Below are 21,193 nucleotides of genomic sequence, written 5' to 3'. Positions count from 1 at the left end.
TCCAATTTTCGTTAATACACTGGAACATCTGTTTACCGGAATTTTTATTATTCTATTGTTATTAAAACACTGTACCCGATGATAAGACCACAAATTTCTATTCAAACATGGCTCTATTAATAATATTACCGTGGAGTTGAAAATTCTTCTTTATTCAAGTCTCACGATCATCGACGGTAAAAATATCGATACTTCACAGACTTCCTTGATCTTTCCACGCTGTGATATTCCGATGTCAATGAGATGGAAATAAGTAATACGGCTAGTAAATACACGTCAGTAAATGCGATGTAATGAAGACAATTGAAAGTGGCATATGTAGGTACAGCTTTGTTAGCAAGGAAATACGGCGGAGTCAAGGATTAGAACTACAAGTCAAGGATGACAGGCATTAAAATGGAAAAGCATGTCATTAGAAGTTCCTCACGCTTCACAAATTCATCGAGCGCTCATGCTAATCGTAGTGGTTCAGCGTTAAGAAAGAATGAAGTAATTAAACATTGTACTATGTCGTCGTTTTACGCATGTAATGATGGTACAGAAAATATTTCTACCTGATTTAACATCCGCGGAAAGATTTTGGAATTTCTATGGACAGCTAAATGCAAATTCAAAATTTGGTGCAAAGGATTGTAACGTGGTAGCGTAATTATTTAAAAATCCGTTTGGGTTTAGCTTAATGCTAAACTTCAAGTGTTTTACACGACATGCGAGAGTGAAATATTTGAGATGATAAACCTTTTAAGGAACAAAGTGGTTCTGAAAACATGCGAAGAAAGTTTTAATGAAATCCTAGTTGCGATCGTTCGGTAGGCATAACACGCACAAACGATTCTAAAGACATACAAAGATTTTCGAATTTTGTTGAGTACTTAAATTTTGTTGTGCTAGCACAATCTCCATATCTTAGATTTCAGTTGGAGTTGGGTGCAATTTAATTCACTTAATAATTGAGAATCATACCGATCGTATAATCAAATAAAATATAAATTGTTACTAGATTGCAATAAGATATGCTTGTTTATTAATCATTCGTGAGAACGCAAGTTAGTAATGGGATTTTTAATAGTTGCGCAACATATTGTTATTTTGTGTCTACGTGGGTAAATGCGTCATTAGTTTTAGTAAGATACGGTTATAATGAATATCTTCGAAGTTCATATTTCTGAATCCTCTTAATCTTTCTACTGTTTTAAATCTCATCTATTCATCTCCCTCGTGAATTCATAACACCAGCAGTTTAGTAATCAAATAAAGCGTCACCTCAGAATAATGGCTGGAAGTTCAAACCGATGACACCGCAATTACTTTTGCATCAACTACAGAGTTAAACGAAACTTTATTTTTAGTATTAACATTCCGAATGAGTTTCAAATAATCTAACAGCATTGTTAAATTTATGTCCTGAGTGATTCATTTTCTATTCTATTTACTTACTTCCGTCTTAAATACGTAAAATCTGCGATCTGCTGGTAAGTGCAGTAATTATAATATTTCGACACCATTTGAAAACCTTCTTAAAATTGTATTTGTCGATTTGAATTCTTTTTAGATGTTAACTCGACTAATTTACTACATAACGGGTGAAAACATTTTTGCAAAAACTGTGATTGATTGGAATAGCAAAAAGAAAACACAGATTTTTGAATAGTCTTTTCGACTTTTTTTTATCCGTGTCTACAACGAAATTTTAAACAATAAATTTTGTGGATCTGTAGTTCTTATGCATTTATGATAGAATTAACTACGTGAATAGCAAACAATGGAGACGTTAGAAAAATTGGATGTCCGTCAGTTCTCTTTAATTTATTGAAGTGACTAGAAAAAGGAATACATTTTCATCTAACTTTCTTTTCTCACAATTGAATCGGAGAGCTTTTATTTTGCATGAAGATCCACAGTCTTGTTACGATGATTTATAATAATCCTTTGCAAACGACAATTAAAAACAATTTTTACACTATATTGATGCGTATTCAGTAAGTTGTTAGAAATTCAAGCGTATAACAAGGCGTCGGATACTGTGGGCCGACTAGTTGCTGAGCCTTTGATTTGTTTTCAGACATAAATAAGTTTATATTTATCGAATTAGAGGAATACAAACATATCTTCTTCTGTAGCTATGAAGACAATTATGATTGTATACAAACAAAAGCCACAATGATTAGCTCCACTACCCAAACCGCAAGCCGCTGGAACCCGATTTCCGAAAGGCGTTCTATTGACTGCGAGATCATCGGCGATAGTCAACAGTCCATTTACCTTGCCTGGAGCAAGGCTGCAGTTTCTACGTCGTAAATTGTGACAGAATCATGCCGACCGTGTGCTGGCAGTCTCTCTCGGCCATGCCACGCCGCCACGGGAGCGACAGCGTTCACCTTTCTCTCGTAGAATTTCTCGCCTCGGGCGAGTCTCGAAGACGCGTCGTCGCGCGACAGGTTTCTTGTTATTTGAATTCCTTCCGCGAGTCGTGTCACCCTCAAATAAGCGTAATTATCGTTCACGGGGGCGCGACGGAAGGTTCATGGAAGCCCAACAGCTTTTCACCTTGTCTATCAGTGCTCTGGGCGTGTGGCAGTCGGCATGGAAGGTGGTAATTGCGTACAACTCACCTGAATCGCGCACTATCTATCTTCGCTTTATTGCCTGTGGTAAACAGTGTGCCTGATGTCTTGGAGCTTAGAAGTTTTTCAACGGTTACTCTCTTTCAGTGATCTTCCGTCCCGTAACATTAGAAATCGCAAAGCCTTAGAGTAGTGGTGTCGGGTTACTATGAAGTAAACAATTGCCGTGCGTTTGCTTTGTTTTCGAACATAATTCACTTTATATTTATCGAGTGAGATGTATTCAATTTTTCCATGCAGCAATGAACGAAGAAAAAGAATAAAAATATTCCATTCATAGTTAAAATGACAAGTATTGGTCGAGTACTTATTTTTTTAATCATGTCAACCAGCTGTGAGAACCTTGTATTAAAGACGCTTTTGGAAATATAAGAAATATATTTAGCAACCAAGGACAGAAGAGGAGAAGATTCTTTTATTAGGGGATTATAAGAAAGGAATTGAAAGAAGGAATTTTTCTAAAGACAAAATCACAAGTTTTTAGACGACAAACTAACGGCGATGTCATTAAAAACTAGCTTCCCATAGAGAAAGTGTGCTTTGATTAGATTCCGCATTTTGCAACAAAATCTCTCTTCAACGGATGTTTCGTCTCCCATTTTGAAAAGGTGAATAAAGATTTTTACAACCGGCTCCAGCTTCATAATTTCTCAAATACTTGAAAATTAATTTAACATTCGAACGACGTATCTTTTTCACAAAAATATAACTCGGTACGCTTAGGATCATTTATAATTATATCTGTCACCGTTTTCCTGCATATTTTTGGACGTACTTATTCTAGACAATTTATTTTTTTATAGAACTTTATAGAAATCTTATAATTGTAAATGTAAGTGAGTACAATTCCGTAAAAACGAATTGCATGCTCGTATAACATTTTCATTAAAGTTTTGGCTTCTAAATGATTCTATTAGTTTCTATGCATGCATTTATACGAAAATTCGAGTTCTCGTTAACGTCTGACCTCATTAAATGATCGAAGAGTAATTGATAACATCTTCATTCTTCTAGACGCCACGAAAAGGATCACGAACACATTGCTCTCTACAATTCTAATTTACAAAAACATTCCACTGGTGGAATTAAAAATCTTAATTACCAGTCTCTCAATTACTATACCACGGGAATGTACATGTTTAATTTCGATCCGTATGGAAAATCAAAATTCATTTAACGTCAATGTTTTCTTTACCGATGAAACGAGAGCTCTATGCTTACACAAGTGTATACACAACAAACTAGCTCGATTTCAAAGTGTTCGATATTATAAAAAGGTGTATATCCGACTGTATAATTGTAATTTATAAACGTGAATGAAGATTTCGAGCGAAAATTATGCCAGAGTTGGTGATCGCGTACAGGTCACCTGAATCGCGCACTGTATGCTTTTTACTCGCAGTAGAAAACGTATGGAAGGTAATATCATCTAATACAGTCTTGAAACTTGAAAGTGAAGGACTCCGTATCACGTGGGCAGGCGATAATTAAAATATTCCATCGAGTAATCAAGAAACTTGACGGGCGATTACGTCATTTGAAACGCAACATGGGAGAGTCGCGTGACATGGTAAAAGGCGTCCAGTTGATCGCGATTCACCATTCATAATATTCTTCCTTATTTATTTTTTATATACTGATTCGCGATAGGAATATTATACAATTATTTCTTGCGTAAGAATGAAATATTACGTCGTAATGCTCTTTACGAACGTTAAAACCGTACACGAAAGTAACAAGTACGTTTAAGAAAAGAATTCCGATGTCATTTCCGGACACCTTTACAAACATTTTCTAAGGAAATTAGAATACTATTTTTCTATTCGTATTTGCCACATATTTTCATGATTATGAGCAACATTTTTTCGAATGCTATTCTTGAGAAAGTTCCAGCATATTTCATGAAAATTTTTTGTATACCGTTTTATACTCGTCGCCTGCTGCTGGTATACGATGTCCCGTATATACCAATGCAATATTTTTAGAAAACGGCAATTAAAAAGAAATTTATTTCCTCCGTGACGCGTTCTGAAAGCGTAAAAATAAACGTGGAATCTGAGCTGAATGGGACTGTTTAAATTGAAAACAGTATAGTCGATCATCTAATTAGAACTTGAAGGTTTTCTCATTGTTGCGTTGCTTCGTAAATTATTGTTGCAATTTAGTAAGAGTAAAATTCCGGGTTGAAATTGTAAAAAATAAGACGTCGGAGCGCGTTTTATATTTTACGATCTAGTAACTTATAGAATTGTGAATTCGTTGAAATTGAAAATTTCAATTTTTGTCTTTATTAAATGAGGTTCCCCTGAAAATGTGCTTCGGGTGCTCGAAATTTCAAGAACGCTGATATTCTTATGTCGCGATATATTTTACTTTCGGGATTCTGACACGATTCCAAGAAAAATTCCTGATCCGACGTTTTCGGGAGCTCGCCGCCCTTAGTTCTGTCATATCCAACTAAATAACTGCGTAAAATCGGTCACACAGGGTAGATAATATGGCTCGAACACTGTAAATAATTTTTCAATGATGCGTTTCATGAGAAATGTACATGCATATATAAAAGTTGCCAGAATTATGGTTGGATCGTATAGTAAATGTTCGTTTCGCATTGCAGAATGGGATTTTGACATTCCGTAGATTTGAATATCAAACTTCGTTCTTTCCAATGGAATATGTTATTCCGTGTACGAATAACATTGGATACTTTATACTTTTAGTATGATTCGAAATATTTCTATCATTTGAGTTACATCTTTTTCAATCATATTGTTTTGTATTTCTGATTACGGAATGCCGCGCGCAGAGCTCTAAGCAAAAGTTACCAAGAAAATATAAAATGAGAAAGGAATTATATCTGTGTTATTCCTCATGGCATACGAGATGAGAGCAAAAGAATGGTCAATGTAATTGGTCAATATTAACACGTTGTTGACCGGCCCTTTACAACATCTGAGCATAAGAAACCGAGTTAATTCGTGACAGATCAATGTATGAACACTTTAATTCAAAATGTTGGCTTTTCATGTTTAATTGAACAACTGAGGTAAAAAGATTGAATTCATTATTTCCTCACTTTACACCAACAGGACATTCATATCAAAAACCATTTCCATCGCAAAGGGCTAATCACTGCGGATTCTACGTTACGTATGTATACATAACGTTCACTGACTTCTGCCCGACTCTTTCTCTTGAATTAGATTAGGGGAGATGTCTTGGAATGCATCAAACCCTTGTACTGCAACTAGGTCACTTCTTATCATTTTTATACTACAACTTTTGGCACTGAAACCTGCATGTACATTGAAATAGTTATATTGAACGGTATGACACAGCTAGGGTAGTCCCGGTCACGCATGTTAACACTGTACAGTACGTTAACCTCTTACAGTTCATTAACTCACATAGTGTATCAGTAGCGTCGAGAATTTTAGACATTCGCGAGAAGTGATAGTATAAACGAGCATTGTCTACAATTAATATTTTTTAACCAATTATTTCGAATCTTAAGAATCATGTTCTAGGGTTTATGAACTAATTCATACCTTTTTGAAAATTGTCATATATCTACTTTTGAAATATTTTTATTGACCACAAAATTAATTATTCACATATGTAATGATATAACGTGCCATTATAATATTATAAAAATATATTAATAAACAAATAAGTTTCTTATAACGTTCAGTTTAGGATCATTTCAAAGCGATTTGAACTTTCAAAGTGTTTGAACACTTTATGACGTTGTTTAAATATTTGTATTCATTTTTTTTTTAATGTTTATTGTAGAAAAGAAGACTTCTTGACATTTTTCTCATAGCTTTGAGATCTTACTAATCCACATTGTTTTATATTTGGTAGAGGCACAAGAATATTTATTATTCTACTAATATATTATTCGATATAATAATATCTTGCTATTTTGCTGTAATTATTCCATTTATCTAGTTTATATACATCAATTAAATTTGATTCCGATAAACGTTCTAGTAATTCCTCCATATCACTATGTTGGTCGCGAACATTTTATATGAGAGAAACATTGGCAGCAAAAAATATATAGGTTGCCGAAACTGTGAATAATGGTTCGAAAGTGTGAACACGTGACCGCCGTTATCGTCCCGAAATGCGAGAAACAACGTTCGCAGAACGGAACACAAAAGAAAATACAACGCAAGAGTAAAATCGTCCGTGGGCCGGTGCTAATTTCCAGTCTTGGAAATCGAACGACTGCGATGAAAAAAAAAAATGAACAAGAAACCGAAAGAAACGTTTTCCCTTTCAACCATACACGGTATCGCGTTTCGGTGGCGCTTGCACGTTCTTCAGGCTAAACGTGGCTATTGCATGTGCATCGATAGATGCACACTCGGTGACGTAATGGTCAGACCCGGAGCGTAACCGCACTCTTCACGTAACATACCCTTGACTCTCCTAATGAGTATCGTACATTCGTTACGTGTGTTACGCTTCGCGGACAGACGTGTGCACGCGTCGCGCCGAGGCGCACCGATCAGCGTGCAGATTGCACTCTGCTCGCGAAACCTCGTGGTTGCATTTTTGTCGGTGTTCTAGTCGAGTCGTGCCAGAGAACAAAAGAAGTTTTACTCTTAACAGCTTCTCGCGCGTCGAGCGTCCCGCGAATTTTAAATTTTCCGTGGTTCATGGTCATTCAGTATTGCAACCGCACTTGGTTAAAAATATTTCAACTAAGCAATATAAATATTTACATACATATGCTGTGCTTTCATATGTTCTGTTTAAAATAGTAATTTATTTCTGTATTAAATGAAATGCTTAATTGATATCAGAAATATAAATGCACTATAGCGAGTACAACTCTGTTTTATATTTTGTTCTAAAATGATGCTCGGTTTCATTATTTCTATAAAAATGGAATTAATGACTGCGTGTTTATTAATAACGTTTATTAATTAATATACGTTAAAATCTAGCATGTAACGATAATATTTTAAGTCGATAGACAAACGTCGATATCTACCGAAGCGTTTACGCTATTGCAATCAAATTCGATAATAGAAGATTCTATCTTCTATAATAATGTAGAATTTATTGAAAATTTCCACTCGGCGCTAGTGACGTGCGTGGATTATAGAGGTCAACAAAAAGATACTGCACCTGGCACCAGTTCCATGAATTTCACATAAATAGTAAAAAATGCATGAAGTTAATGAATGCACACTTTAAGGATTGTGACGTCAAGACGCTAAATATAATTGCACGTTATTCAGCATTTCATAATTAAGTGTTACGATTCATGGCGACGAATGTGCGTAGAATCGTTTCTATTCCCAGAAAGAACAGAATGAACGTCGTACATTGGCTTATTCAGTCGTTAGCCCTGAATGTTATCCACGAAGAATAGACACCCGAATATTTAATGGTTTAATTCTAGAGATAAAACGACACAGATTTACTCTGTGAAAGAAATGTGATAAAAAGTTTCATAGGTATGCAAAATCGTATTTTAATCACTCAAGTTATTAACATTTTCGTTTTTATATGCGATACTTGTAGTAACTTTTGTCTTGCTTCATAAAACAGAGCGTTTCTATCTATTCAACTACCATTAGACTAAACTAAATTACCATTAATGTTTATTTTTACGACTAGTAACAAATCAAACCAATCGAAATGAAATTGCAAAAATGTTTCAGTAAAAACAGTCGCGATCACTTTATCCAAAAATATATTGCAATAGAACTCATATGATATTTCAATTGAATAAATTGAATCTCGTCAATGTAATAAAACAATATTCGCGTACAGAGTTTGGTAGTTCTAATGTTAAGGTACTAATCCATGGTTATAAAGACATAATTCATTCACAAAGTGGTACAAATTTTGAGAGACCGGTGCATTTACGACTCTAACGAGTTTCACGCTTCTGTTCACGCTTGTTTTCACGCCTGGTGACCCGAGCTAAACGAACAGCTTCGTGAATGCAGTTTCCATTCGGCGACAGCAACAAAAATTAGTAAGCCGAGATTCCGAGAGACTGGTCTTTTCTGTCGGTAAAGCCCTATGTACCAATAATAGTGTTAAGTCTTCTAACGCGCCGTCTGTTATAATAGCACCGCAGACAACGTTTACACGCATGCTGGTTGAGCATCGAACAAACCGACTTTTGCTGCAGATAAAACACACAGCGACACGTCGCGTCGTGTTGCGTCGGTTATACAGGCCGTTGTTGACTGCGACCAGATACAATGAATGAAAAATTGCGACACGAGCAGAACCGGCGATACTGCGTTTTTCCAGATAGCGGGAAACGGCCTTGATCGGAAGCCCCGTTCAAAGAGCCGTCGCGCAGCTACCTGCGTACGAGTATCGCGTACCTACTCAAGATATTTTGCGTTTCCTATTCCCGTGATGTGGCGTGGTTGCGACTTAATCAGCTTGATCAATTTCAAATTAAATGTCTTCATTTTGATAAAAAAAAAATTGAATTGAGAAAGATATTCAGGAAAATATAAAACATACTTAGAGGAATCACTGGGCAATCGATGCGCTGACTTATAGGCAACCACACGAAACAAAGTATCAATAAGAAACTTCAACTGTGTAAAAGGATTTCTCGATATATTTCCTGACTCCTTTTTAAGAGCGCACGCTTACCGGCGGCGGCCGGGGAGTTCGCTCTGTATAATCAAGTATTTTCGAGGGATATGACGACGAACTTTCTCAAATCGGGACATATATGCGCAGCTCCCCTTCTCCTCTATCACACCCCGCGCCTGCCTATCTTCCGGATTAAAAACGCATAGAAAAAGGAAAGTGTTATATATAAATTGATGATCAATATTTTTTTATTATATTTTTCTATTAATATATTAGATTCAGAGGGAGGAATGAAACTTTTCTTTTTCTATACGTTTTTAATCCAAGGGCACGAAGATCGAGATATCTACCCTAAATGTCCCAAACGTGATTGAAATCAGGCTTAGTCAGTCAATGGCGATGGAACGCTAGCAAGATCTATTCTAGTTCTCTTTCAAGCGTTTCAACCGAGTGCGTATATCGATACAAGGTTATAAGCTCCCGCCGACTCAATGCGACAAGCTTGGAACGTGATTTAGAATTTGCGTTACATGCACACACGTACAATTGTAATGGACCTAAAGCTTGTAATATATTACCTTTTACCAGTTTATTTAGTTGTCAAAGTCAATTATTCCGATTCCTGATTTAAAAGTACCTGGTATTTTGATTTATCTTCTTAAAAAGTTTCGAGGCGACCAAACTTTGATCTCTATCCTCCTAATTCTAGCGACGCCCTGATGACGAAAAAGGCACCAGCTAGTTCACAAACTTCTTATTCTACATATTGGCGGCCCGGTAATGAGATACACACTGGCCTAGTACACGATTTCTTACTAGTGACATTCCGGTGGTGGAATAGACATCGATTAGTTCACGAAAACTTATCCCTATAGTGGCTAGCACCCCTCTGACGAAACAGGTATCCATGCATTTCCTTACCGAAACACAAAAATCGCATTAACCCTTTCGCTCCGAGGGAATGACCATACCATATATATGTATACTTTTATTTCATACTTTACATAAGATACTTTTGTTAATCAACAAACAGTTGACTATAATATTAAAAAAAGAAAATAAATTATGATTATAAACTTTTATATTTTAGAAAGTAAAGTGATATTACTAAATACAATAAATATCATTGTAAAATTTAGAGAGCAAGAAACGACTTCTACTTCGTAGCATTCCGTACCTCAGTGTCAACTACTTAGTAATGCGCTCCGTAGCGAAAGGGTTAAACCTCCGGCCACGCAAAGCCGATAGTCTCTCGGTTCGTAACAAAATAAAAGCTTTCTTCATCAACAAACAAAAGCAAGATAACAATTTTGTTCTTTGTTTTGCTCTTTACTCTAGGGAAATCATGAATTCCTATAGGGCCATAAGGATGCTAAAAGTAAAATTAGTACGTAACTGTTTATTTTAGTTTGTTTAGACGTAAAATAAATAAAATATATAACAATGCATGTAGCTTTTTCGAATTTTATGGGACATATTTGTCCCAATGGACCGTAAAGGTAACACAAGTTATAGTTAAACTTATTATGACATGTCTTTTATTCATTTCGTTTCAAAATTGTTTTTATAGATAGCGCGGAAGCTTAGATTTAAAAAATTGTTGAAAATGTAGCTGTTATACGAGTCACGAGATTCAATTTCATATGCTTATAATGAATTTTGTTATATAAAATGGAGATATTAGAAGTCAGAAAAATTATTTTAGATTCGCAGCTGAAATGGCTTCGAGTGCAAATGGTTAACATTAGCAATACCTATTATATCTTCCTAATTTCAATAGGATTTGCAGAGCGTAAGAATGTTGATACTGTAACTAACGCGATGCAATTTTACTTTTATACAATTGTTGAGGTTGTTGGTGGCGCAGCATTGGTGTAGTGTTAAAAGAACTGTTTTCCATATTTTGGAGCATTTGTCTGCAGTAAAAACATTAAATAGCCGAATGTTAGAAATCTTCTTTGTAGTCTCTATTAGAATGTTTACTACTAAAAGAGTTGCCGAATTAGCAATTCCAAGTACCATCTACGTTTTTTTCTGTGACGCAATAGCTTTCCATGGATTGGGAAGATTTTTCTTTCGACACGATCGTTCCAGGGGATTTGTGTGTGGTGCAATCTTGACTGACGCGCTGCCGTACTTTCCGAACGAATTCGTGGCACTTCGAAACCCGATGACGAAACAACGCCGGCAGCGTCCGCCTCGACCGACCATCGCATCAGAACTTTCGTCGAGGAAATTCGGTTCTTGCCATCGGTGTTTCAGCCACGAATTCCGACGGTATCCTTGACCTTCCGCTCTTATTTACTTTCCACTGCTGTCCAAGGAATTCTATTTCGGCAGAGAAAAACTATTCCGAGACAATAATATCGGCTCGTTCCACGAGTTCGGTCTTTTCCTCATTTCGAATACACAATTTTAATATTTATATTTACGTTTAATCAGCGATATGTGGAGTAACTTCTTGATTTCCGTAAATAAAGCGAGAAAAGATTCAAGTATAACCACTCAATTGTTACTTAAAACTATTTTGGTCACTAATTATTATAAATGACTTTTAATGAAATGAGTTTAAATGATTACATACGACTAGAATTTTGTTGATTTCTAATAATCATCATAGATGACAGAAATAGTTTATGGTTATAAATAACAATTATTGTTTGAAAATAATTCAGTTCTTTGTTTCATTTGGCAACTAAGTAATTGCAGATTCAAAATAAGAAGAAAAATTCAATTCTTTTGCTTCAAACTGTAAATTTATTCAATTAGACAAATCAATTTTGACACTGTCTTTCTTCCAAGGCTTCATTTTATTATACCGTATATATAACATAAAAATCGTGCTTGCGACGCTTGCTTTTTTTGGAAATAATGTAATAAAATATATCCGAAACGTGCGCCTAGCCCTACCATCTTCAAACTGTAATAAAAACGAAACTAAATAATTGATCGGTGCAATTTTCTTACTAAATTAAAGATGAAAGTCCAGACAGTAAGATAACGATATTACTTAATTACTATGAACACGCTAATAAAGCAAAAGAATGTGCTAAGACCATCTATTAACAAAATCCGCAATTACTTAATTGCCAACCCGAATAGTTTGGAAAAAAATAGATTGTTGCATTTTATTCGGACCATTCTGTTTTCATCTATTGATGTATTTCATCGTACACGAAATTCAGTTAGTCATAACTCGTATACAAAGTGAATTTTCAAACTCGATTTTCTTGAAAGCTTGGTATAAAAGAAAGAAAAAGTTATTCCATATATTTTTCACTTGCTGTACGTGCAAACGACAGACAAATTCAAAACATTGTCAAATGAAGAAAATATATTAAAGTTGTGTGGGAGCAATTAGAGTAAATATAAAGTAAAAAATATTAAGTATTAAATATCATTTGTTGATGTATTGCGATGTATAATTTTTAATATTATTTCCATAAAAACCCTTTCTTTTTCAAAAAAATTGGACTGGCGGAATTCAATCCTATTTCGTCTGTATATGTTTATTGTAGCCTTTGCAAGTTTTCAGGCAAAACAAGACTATGATTGTAATGTTAAATAAATAAAAATCACTTATTCCCTCGTTTTATTCAACGATAAAATATGTACACGATTTTTTTCTGAAAGCGCTTATCTTAAATAATTACAAATAAAAAGTCATTAGATTGAGATATGACATTTCAGTTAGGAAATTCAAAACAAACTTGTACACTAATAAAAATAACAGTACACTGTTGTGATTTGACTAGAAAACACTCTCGATGTTAATTTCGAGCATTCGGTATCGCCGACTTTTTAATTGCTTCAAAAATTCTTCAGTCGTCGGCATAGCTGGTACATAATCGGTTGGTAAAAGGTCAGGGGATTATACAATGTAGTGGTAGCGGTATAAATTCCGAATTGTAACGTTGAATCTTTCCGTAAATTATTTTAGTTGAATCTGTCGGATTTGTTAATACGATGATCATTTTTCCGGAACAACCACACATTCCAATGACATTTCTTAATCAATATGGTGTTCAATAAGAATGAACAGAATTGTCATTAATATTATTATTATTACTGTTAACTTTTCAAATTGATACAATATGCTTTTACAATGAATTGAAAAAGTTCACAGCCATGACCAATTCGTCAACATCGAGAAGACAACGTTAAATTTGGTTAAAAAATGCTTATAAAAATTTGTATGCATTTAATGAACTGAGATTGAAATGAATAATCTTCTACTAATGAACACTGCAGCATAATATCAATATAAACTTCCTTCAGTCTGCGGATCTTTATGAAAAATAAAAATATTCTGTGTTAATATACATAATTTCTTCCCCTTCTTAACACTTATAATAAGCTAATAATAGCACATGTATTCCACAATTTTCCATTTTAGCTTCTCAGTTCCGTCGTAAACACGTAAAGTCCACATTCCACACATCGACAGAGTAAATTTGAATTGCATTATTGTAACAATGTAACTTAAAGGCTGGCATGAATCACTCGGAAAATGAATAATTCGATATTTAACGATATTCAACACCTCCAAACAGTTCGTCTCAGACTGGCACTAACTTTATTGCAATAACCACGAGATCATCGAATCTGAGAACTCCAGCACACTAATCGCACGCCCTACCGTCCTAGAACCGAACAAAATTGAAGGAGTATTATATTCGACTCGAATATAATTCAACGAATAAAAATTCACTCCGTGAAACGGGCAAAAAGCAAGCGAAGTACTTATCGGGAACCAGCACGCTCGTTCATGCTCACGGCGACACCGGTTCCCGTAAAAATCTGCGTGCTTTTCGCGCGCCACGGTGCCGCTTCAAAGTTGTTTTTTCTTCGGCATTTTTTTTCGTTCATCGAGTGTCAAGTAGGTTCAAGAACACGCTCCTTGAGCGTAGCCGAATTGCGTCACATTTCAATGATCGCTCGCGCGCCCGTGCGCGTGTGTGCTCGCGCGTCTGCATGCGTGCACCGGACCAATACTCGCGCGCGTGTTACCGAATATTTTATGCGAGACACCGTATCTCGCCGTGAAAAAATCAAAAGAGAAAATGAGAAATGGCGAGAGAGAGAGAGAGAGAGAGAGAGAGGGAGAGAGGGAGCGAGCGAGAGAGGAGAGGAGCACGGGCTCGAAACCGTTAAAGACGGAGCGACGAGGATCGACAAGTATGACGATCACAGGGGATAGGGAGGCCGAAGAAGATGGCGGTGTAGAGGGACGAGAAGGGGCACGCGAGGTCACTGCCTCGAATCGGGGATCAGGCCCAATCAGTTCGAGACAGATAAAACTTGTGTCGTGATTCCCCGGCGAGAGCTTTCTGGCACTTTGCGCGGTTAGTGTGTAAGAAAAATTTCCTTGTTTCCCACCGTGTCTTCATGTTAACTTCGTAACAGATAAGGGTTACACAGTAGTGCCTTACCGATAAATGGTCAAAACGTGCTCCCAAAAGGCAAAGCGTTACAAGGAGCAGCGTTAACGTTAACCGAGGCGGTCGAAAAGATTGGCTCCGCAGTTTTTCTTTTAAAGTTACTGAAATGCTGTAGACTCTAGCATAGGAAATGATTGAATGAATTTTTTCGTCTAAACAAACAAGATTTACATAAACGTAGTCCCGTTATTTTAATAAAGAAATGCGCGTTAATCACTGTTGGGATTTGGTAGTTTTAGTGTTCAAGGAGCTGCGATTTTTGCATGGAATAAAGTCGAATTTCTTTTAACCCTTAACTTATGTAATGATGTTTATAAAAATGAGTAAACTTGAGTACACTACTATTGGTCCAAATCGTTTGATCGGAAGATGCGCGTTATCATTGGCCTATGGACTTTTTACTATTTAATAAGTTTTGGTTTGTTCGGGAAACTAGAAAATTTTTCTAGCAATGCCACGTAACGTTGCCTGCATACGTGGTATAATGAGATGGAGCAGAAGAACTCGTTGTCTACTAGAATTACGCGTAAATGATACACGAACCTGATGAGCGTCTCTGCGAGTATTTTGCATAGTACGAGAAATGTCATTGCGACATGTGAATGGTATTTAATATGGTAGCACGGAAATCATGCGATTGCGTATTAATTTTAAAATCTATCAATTTTAATCCTTATTTAACATTAATTCCGATCTATCAAATTGTAAAAGGAAATTGAGAATAATATTTTTCCAATAGAAATTATCTATCTATTATCAAGCTTACATTATTTACCTATTTTTTTAAATACTTATACTATTACAACTAAAAATGTATACAGTAAATTCTCTCTAATTGCCTCTCATCTTGTAAACGAAAACAGACAATTTTGGAAACCGAGATACGATTATTCGAGCCTCGTGCACATCTTTATAGTTGTTGACAATCGATAACTACATACAACAAGTCACGAATTTCGAATAATCGTATCTCCACTTCCAAAACTGTACATTTTGGTTTACAAACTGAAAGATAATTGGAGAGAACTTACTGTACATATTTTGAGTTATAATAATATAAGTATTTTAAAAAATACCTGTGTTCCGTCCTACAACGGAATTATGCCTTTATAGCCCTTCTTCAAATTCCGTATTTTCCAATTTAGAGGGCTATTACTTTAGTGCTCTTTTTATTTCGCGAAATCACATTAAGAAATCGAATTTCAACTAAATCGGTTTATTAACACATTAAGGGCGGGAGTCGTAGTACTACGATTTATGTCAACTGTAGCTTAAAGGTAGGAGTCGTAGTAATACGATTTATCTCGACTGTAGCTTAAAGGCGGGAGTCGTATTAGTACGGTTTGCAATCTAATTGCGCAATCCATGCGCACTTTACATTTGTATTTAGTATGTTTTGTGGTTTGAAGCGTTACCTAGCATACTTTCGTCAAGATGCCCCGCCTTTAATGTGTTAATACAGCCAATTGTAAAGTGATTTCGTCGAAATTAGTTTTCCCGGTTTATGGTAAGGTCGCCAGGTGGGCCGCGCCGGCCGCTCGCTTGGGTTTCGGGGACCTATACGTCACTAGCTTGGGTTTTCCCGTCCTACGTTACAGCGAGGCCTGGGCCCTCCGACTTCCCTCTCCACCTCACCGGTAGCCAATCCGCGTTCGAGCGTTCTTTCGGGAATGTTATAAAAAGGGCACAAAACTCGCAATTTTAAGTATTCTATCCGCAAGTATTGTTGGCCATCCGCCGTATTATTCGTAACAAGTATTCATCATCGCTCGTATAGCGACAAATCAACGTATCTTCAACATCGTCTCTCATCCAGCCAGAGTCGAGTTAGATACATCCAGCTTCCACCTTAGACCATCGAATTTAGTCTATATTTATATAGTACTTCAAGTTCAGTCTTCAAGGTCCGGACACGCAACACAACGATCAACTATTACATTCCTGCAGTTCGACTTCGTGTCACTGTAGCGATACATTTTATACGCAAAAAAGGAAAACAGTTATTCATCTTTAACCCTTTCGCTACGGGTGCCGTATATATCCGGCATCCATATGACGATCTGTGTGTACGGGTGCCGTATATATTCGACATCCAAATGATGTGTATACATGTGTCATCCGCGGGCAGAATACAAAAATAATTTTGTATTGTAATAATTGTGTACGTTCTTTCATATTAAAAATGTAAATATACTTTTACATTAGAGCAATGATTGTTTTATTCAGCACAGTTGTTATTTAAAACTAAGAAAAACGTATGTACAGAAATCACACGCACTGCGCATTTCTGGCGTGAACTTTCGTTCAGCGACAATACTTCGGCGGACGACACTGCCGTAGTGAAAGGGTTAATTAGACGAACAGCGGGACTAATCTACTCCGTCGCACAGCGTAATCGGCTTTACAACCCGATAGATAGTTTATATCGCGGAGTATTAGTTCCGGAGGTGTTCACGCAGGATTCCTTCACGCTACAAGCTGAGTAGCTAGGTTGTTGTATAAACTTGATGTAAGAAAATAGTACTGAAGCAATAAAATATTAATTTCGTGCTTTCATCAGATTATTTGTGGATCCACGTTGATTTCTATGTTTTCTCGTTCATCGTTGATTCGAAATGGTTCAAAGACACTTTGAATACCTTTTTCCAGCTACAACCCTTGAAAGATAACAGCTTCACTGAGTGAACTTAAACTTTGTTGAAGAAGCCAAGGGGAATTATTTGAAGCGATGGTTATGAAGAATGGTTGGAAAAGAGTGTTCCAAGAAAATCCAACTAATAATTAGGACGAATATGAAAGCACTGATTGCGGGTGGGGTTAAAATTCCTTCGCCTAAGTTATCACAATTAACAAATACGATACAACAAACTTACGAATTTCAGCAGATCATAAACCTGCTGTCCAATTTCCAACTGAAGTTAAATTATTTGAAATTTAGGCAAAGACAGTGGACACTATAGACTAAAATAGAATAGTAGTAATAGTAATATATTTCCTGGTGACGAACGCGTTAACTTCGACGTGCACTATGCGAAACTATTAATAATATAAACGTCCAAATAAAAAGGTGTGTAATACGTGCACGACTGATATACGTGTGCTACGATAGTCTTATCTTTTCGAATCTCGTTTGAAGACGCACAGACTCGTTAGCGTGACTTAAATGTTAGCTCAAGTGTGCCAGAAGAAACAAAAACACGCGTAAACTCACAAATTGCTGGCGGATCGGCCCATTTCACAGATCGTTCGCTTCGTTCGTGGTCTGTGTAAGCAAGAGGCATTAACGATAATTATTATACCTGTGGTAGACATTCAAAGATACGAGGAAGCTCTGTTCAGAGTGAAATTTTCGAAACTTATAATTTAGATGCTAGATTGCGGAAGTTTGTGTATAGGTACATTTACATACACGTGATTGTTCGGTGCATATAAAACACGATAAATATAGAATTTTAACTAAATATTTCTCAACCACGGCTATTAATTATCGTGCTATTTAATATTGTAGTTTTAATAAACGTATATTAGTTTTATACAAACTCCAAAATCGTTTTTATATCTACATCTGGTATCGATTCTACATCTTTTTATTATTTAAAATAGAGAGTTTTTTATTTTATTTTCATTCCGAGTGATAGGAAAAAAGGTAATAGTCATGGTCTAGTAGACTATTTCGTCCATCATCTAAAACAAAATTCAAGCCATTTGGTCCAATATTAATAGAGCTATTGCGTTCTTCACGTTGTACGAACACGTTTGTGAGCCACTGTGTATACGTAATTCCGTACGTTGCTGTTCAGCCCATAATATGTAGTTTTCGGATTTCATAGTGTTACATAACTTACGTGATAAGATATTTATACCAGAATGATTAGGTGTCGCTCTACTTTCTAATAGCATTTTTATCTTCGTAATGAACACAAAGTAGATATAAAATATTCTATAGCGACCTCGCGTTTGGAGTATCGTAAAATTACGGAATGCATCTTGTCACCAGAAATAATTTGATTATACGTCATGCCGATCCTGTTTGATGAACACGTGTTTAATGAGCTATTATAAGACGCTTCCTTATAACAGCTCTCGACCGATACAAAATTTTACTCGGACAAATAACGGATAATTGTTATTCGAGTAGAACATTCAACTAAGAAGAATTCATTTGGATAATGATCTCTGATAAACATATGTCTAAAACAACTCGAATAATGTTAAACTCTGGCTGGGAACAAGAATAATTGTATTTATACTAGCACCCATGCTCCATACAGTGTCTAAGAAAATAATTCGAGAGAAATCGAGAAAAGTGCTCAAGCTCCAAAATTTCTTCTATATAGTGATGCTTTCATCACTGTTATCTACGGTGCTCGTTCCTCTCGCGGCAATGAAGACACGGGTAATTAGCCGATTTCCGAGAACGAACAGGTATCCGCTCGTGGCGGTAGTCGTTCCACGATATGTTTTGCATATTGTTCACCGATGGCAATTGTGCAAATACAGTTACGCGTCTTGACACTCATAGCGGCTGCTCTTATCGGCGCGCGATCTCGGCCGTCACAAGGGATATAATTTATAATGGGTTGACAAACATCGACTCCTATCGCTAGAAAACCGTTCACGTACTCGTCGACGCGGACACAGTACGCTTCACCCCGTTTTACCTATTGCCGCGGATGCGATTGTTAATCGGATATCTCAAGCAAATATTGAATAATGGTTCACAAAGATGCCCCGTAGCTGAGCATCTATCGAAATTTAATGAAATCTAGGGGATTATTTGTAGAACCTGTATTACTCAGAAAAACGATAGTTTCTGTATACGACTACAATTCATTTATAGCTGGCAGGGTAAAATTACATTTCGGCCTTTCGACGTAATTTTGTGTTCGTACCAAACGATTTTTGGTTCTATGCAACAAATTTTAACACTTTGCCTGTCCCGTCAACGACCTCAAAGATTTCGTAGAAATAAAGTATTTCATTTTATTAAATTATAATTGCTAGTAATATTTTAAGACATGAATCACTTATTCAAAATCTGGCAATTACAATAGATTGGAGAAAATGTTAATTTTTAAATCTGAGTAATTAATTCTGTCGGTTACATATAGATGACACAGCAGTTGTAGAGTTACAGTGTGTTAGATGAACTGTAAAATATCCATGATAATAGGTTAACATTTTGTTTATAATTTGTTTAATAGTATTTTAAACAATCATGTATTTGCAATGAATTTTTCAATTTCTAATCAATTGTACATTAGTAGTTTAGATAATAAATAATATAATATAGATAATAGATTTCATTTACATACTTTCTTTTGCTATCTTTATACTATTCCATTTGTATCTCTGATAAGACTAATGAATGTTATCACCAATTGAAATAAATAATAATAATGAATACAATTCATGAATAACAATCTTGTAAACATTAAGATGCGGGATTTTAAGTTACGCTCAGTCTAAACAAATGCCGTGTAATATGTCCCGTGTTGCTCCATGTTGGGAATATTTTGCAAACATTATGTGATGATGCTTGGCATTTCAAAAGTTAGTTTTACAGTGTGCATAATAGAAGTTTTACAAGGTCAGGCTGGTTAGGCTGGCTATCATTAGGTCAAGTAAGCTGATATGGGCTCCCTATGTCGTTGTTAGATTATCGGCTGTCCGAAGGTTAATTCAACATCGAATCCACATCACGATTAGATGCACGATTTATTAATATTACAGTTAAGTATTATTACGAAACCGATCGGTGACATTCAATGTTATTTTCATTTCATATTTTTCCATTAGATGTACATTATATATACATACATTGTATTCGCCAACCTCCCAACATCAATTTTACAAACACAATTCTCAGATAAATGCAGCAATAAAAAATAATTGATACTATTCGAACCGAAATATAAGTTGTTTAAGTAGATGCGTAATAAAAAGAAAAGTATTATCCGTTGATACAGATAAACACGTACGAGCGAATTCCACGTTCGCAGTTAACGGATGAATTATAAAGAAGTTGATGAGATATGAATTGCAAAATGAATTTGATATGCTCAACACTTTGTTTTTCAAGTCATTTAGATTGATGTTAAAAAATTCAACTTTTTTACAATATTTTGCGTTTTGATATTTCGTTTCAGTGTTATATGGAATAATCGATCAGTCTTCGGGTAATTAATTTTACGAGCAGCGTACAACCGCGTATTCAAGTTACATTAATTAGTACCTCGACGCCCTATGACCGATAGCCTATGGACTTAACAGTCGATTCTGTGTTTTGTTAATCCCTTATGGTAGTAAGCTGTATTATATCCTTTATTTGTGATTCATTTATATATTGGAACAGATTCAATATTACTAATAACTACTAAGTTTCGTAGCAAAAAAGAGTTTCTTTACTTGATTTATCTTTTTCGACAGACTAACAAGTACTCCACTCTTTTTTATCTTAACCCTTTTAGCGTCGAATATTGATATATCGTTATTGGCCATATTTGGAAGAAAATTTTTATAATCTAAAAACGGGTAGAAAAA

The 21,193-nt window shown here is 35.8% G+C and overlaps 1 protein-coding gene across 3 annotated transcripts in view; it reads left to right on the top strand.

The window, feature by feature from the left end:
* Positions 1–21,193, top strand: part of Foxo (forkhead box, sub-group O) — a 166,882-nt gene that overhangs the window by 19,938 nt on the left and 125,751 nt on the right. The window lies entirely within an intron of this gene.

Source organism: Augochlora pura, chromosome 1 (assembly GCF_028453695.1).
Source record: "Augochlora pura isolate Apur16 chromosome 1, APUR_v2.2.1, whole genome shotgun sequence".
Classification (NCBI taxonomy): Eukaryota; Metazoa; Arthropoda; class Insecta; order Hymenoptera; family Halictidae; genus Augochlora; species Augochlora pura.
This window is presented reverse-complemented; position numbering and strand designations above follow the sequence as displayed.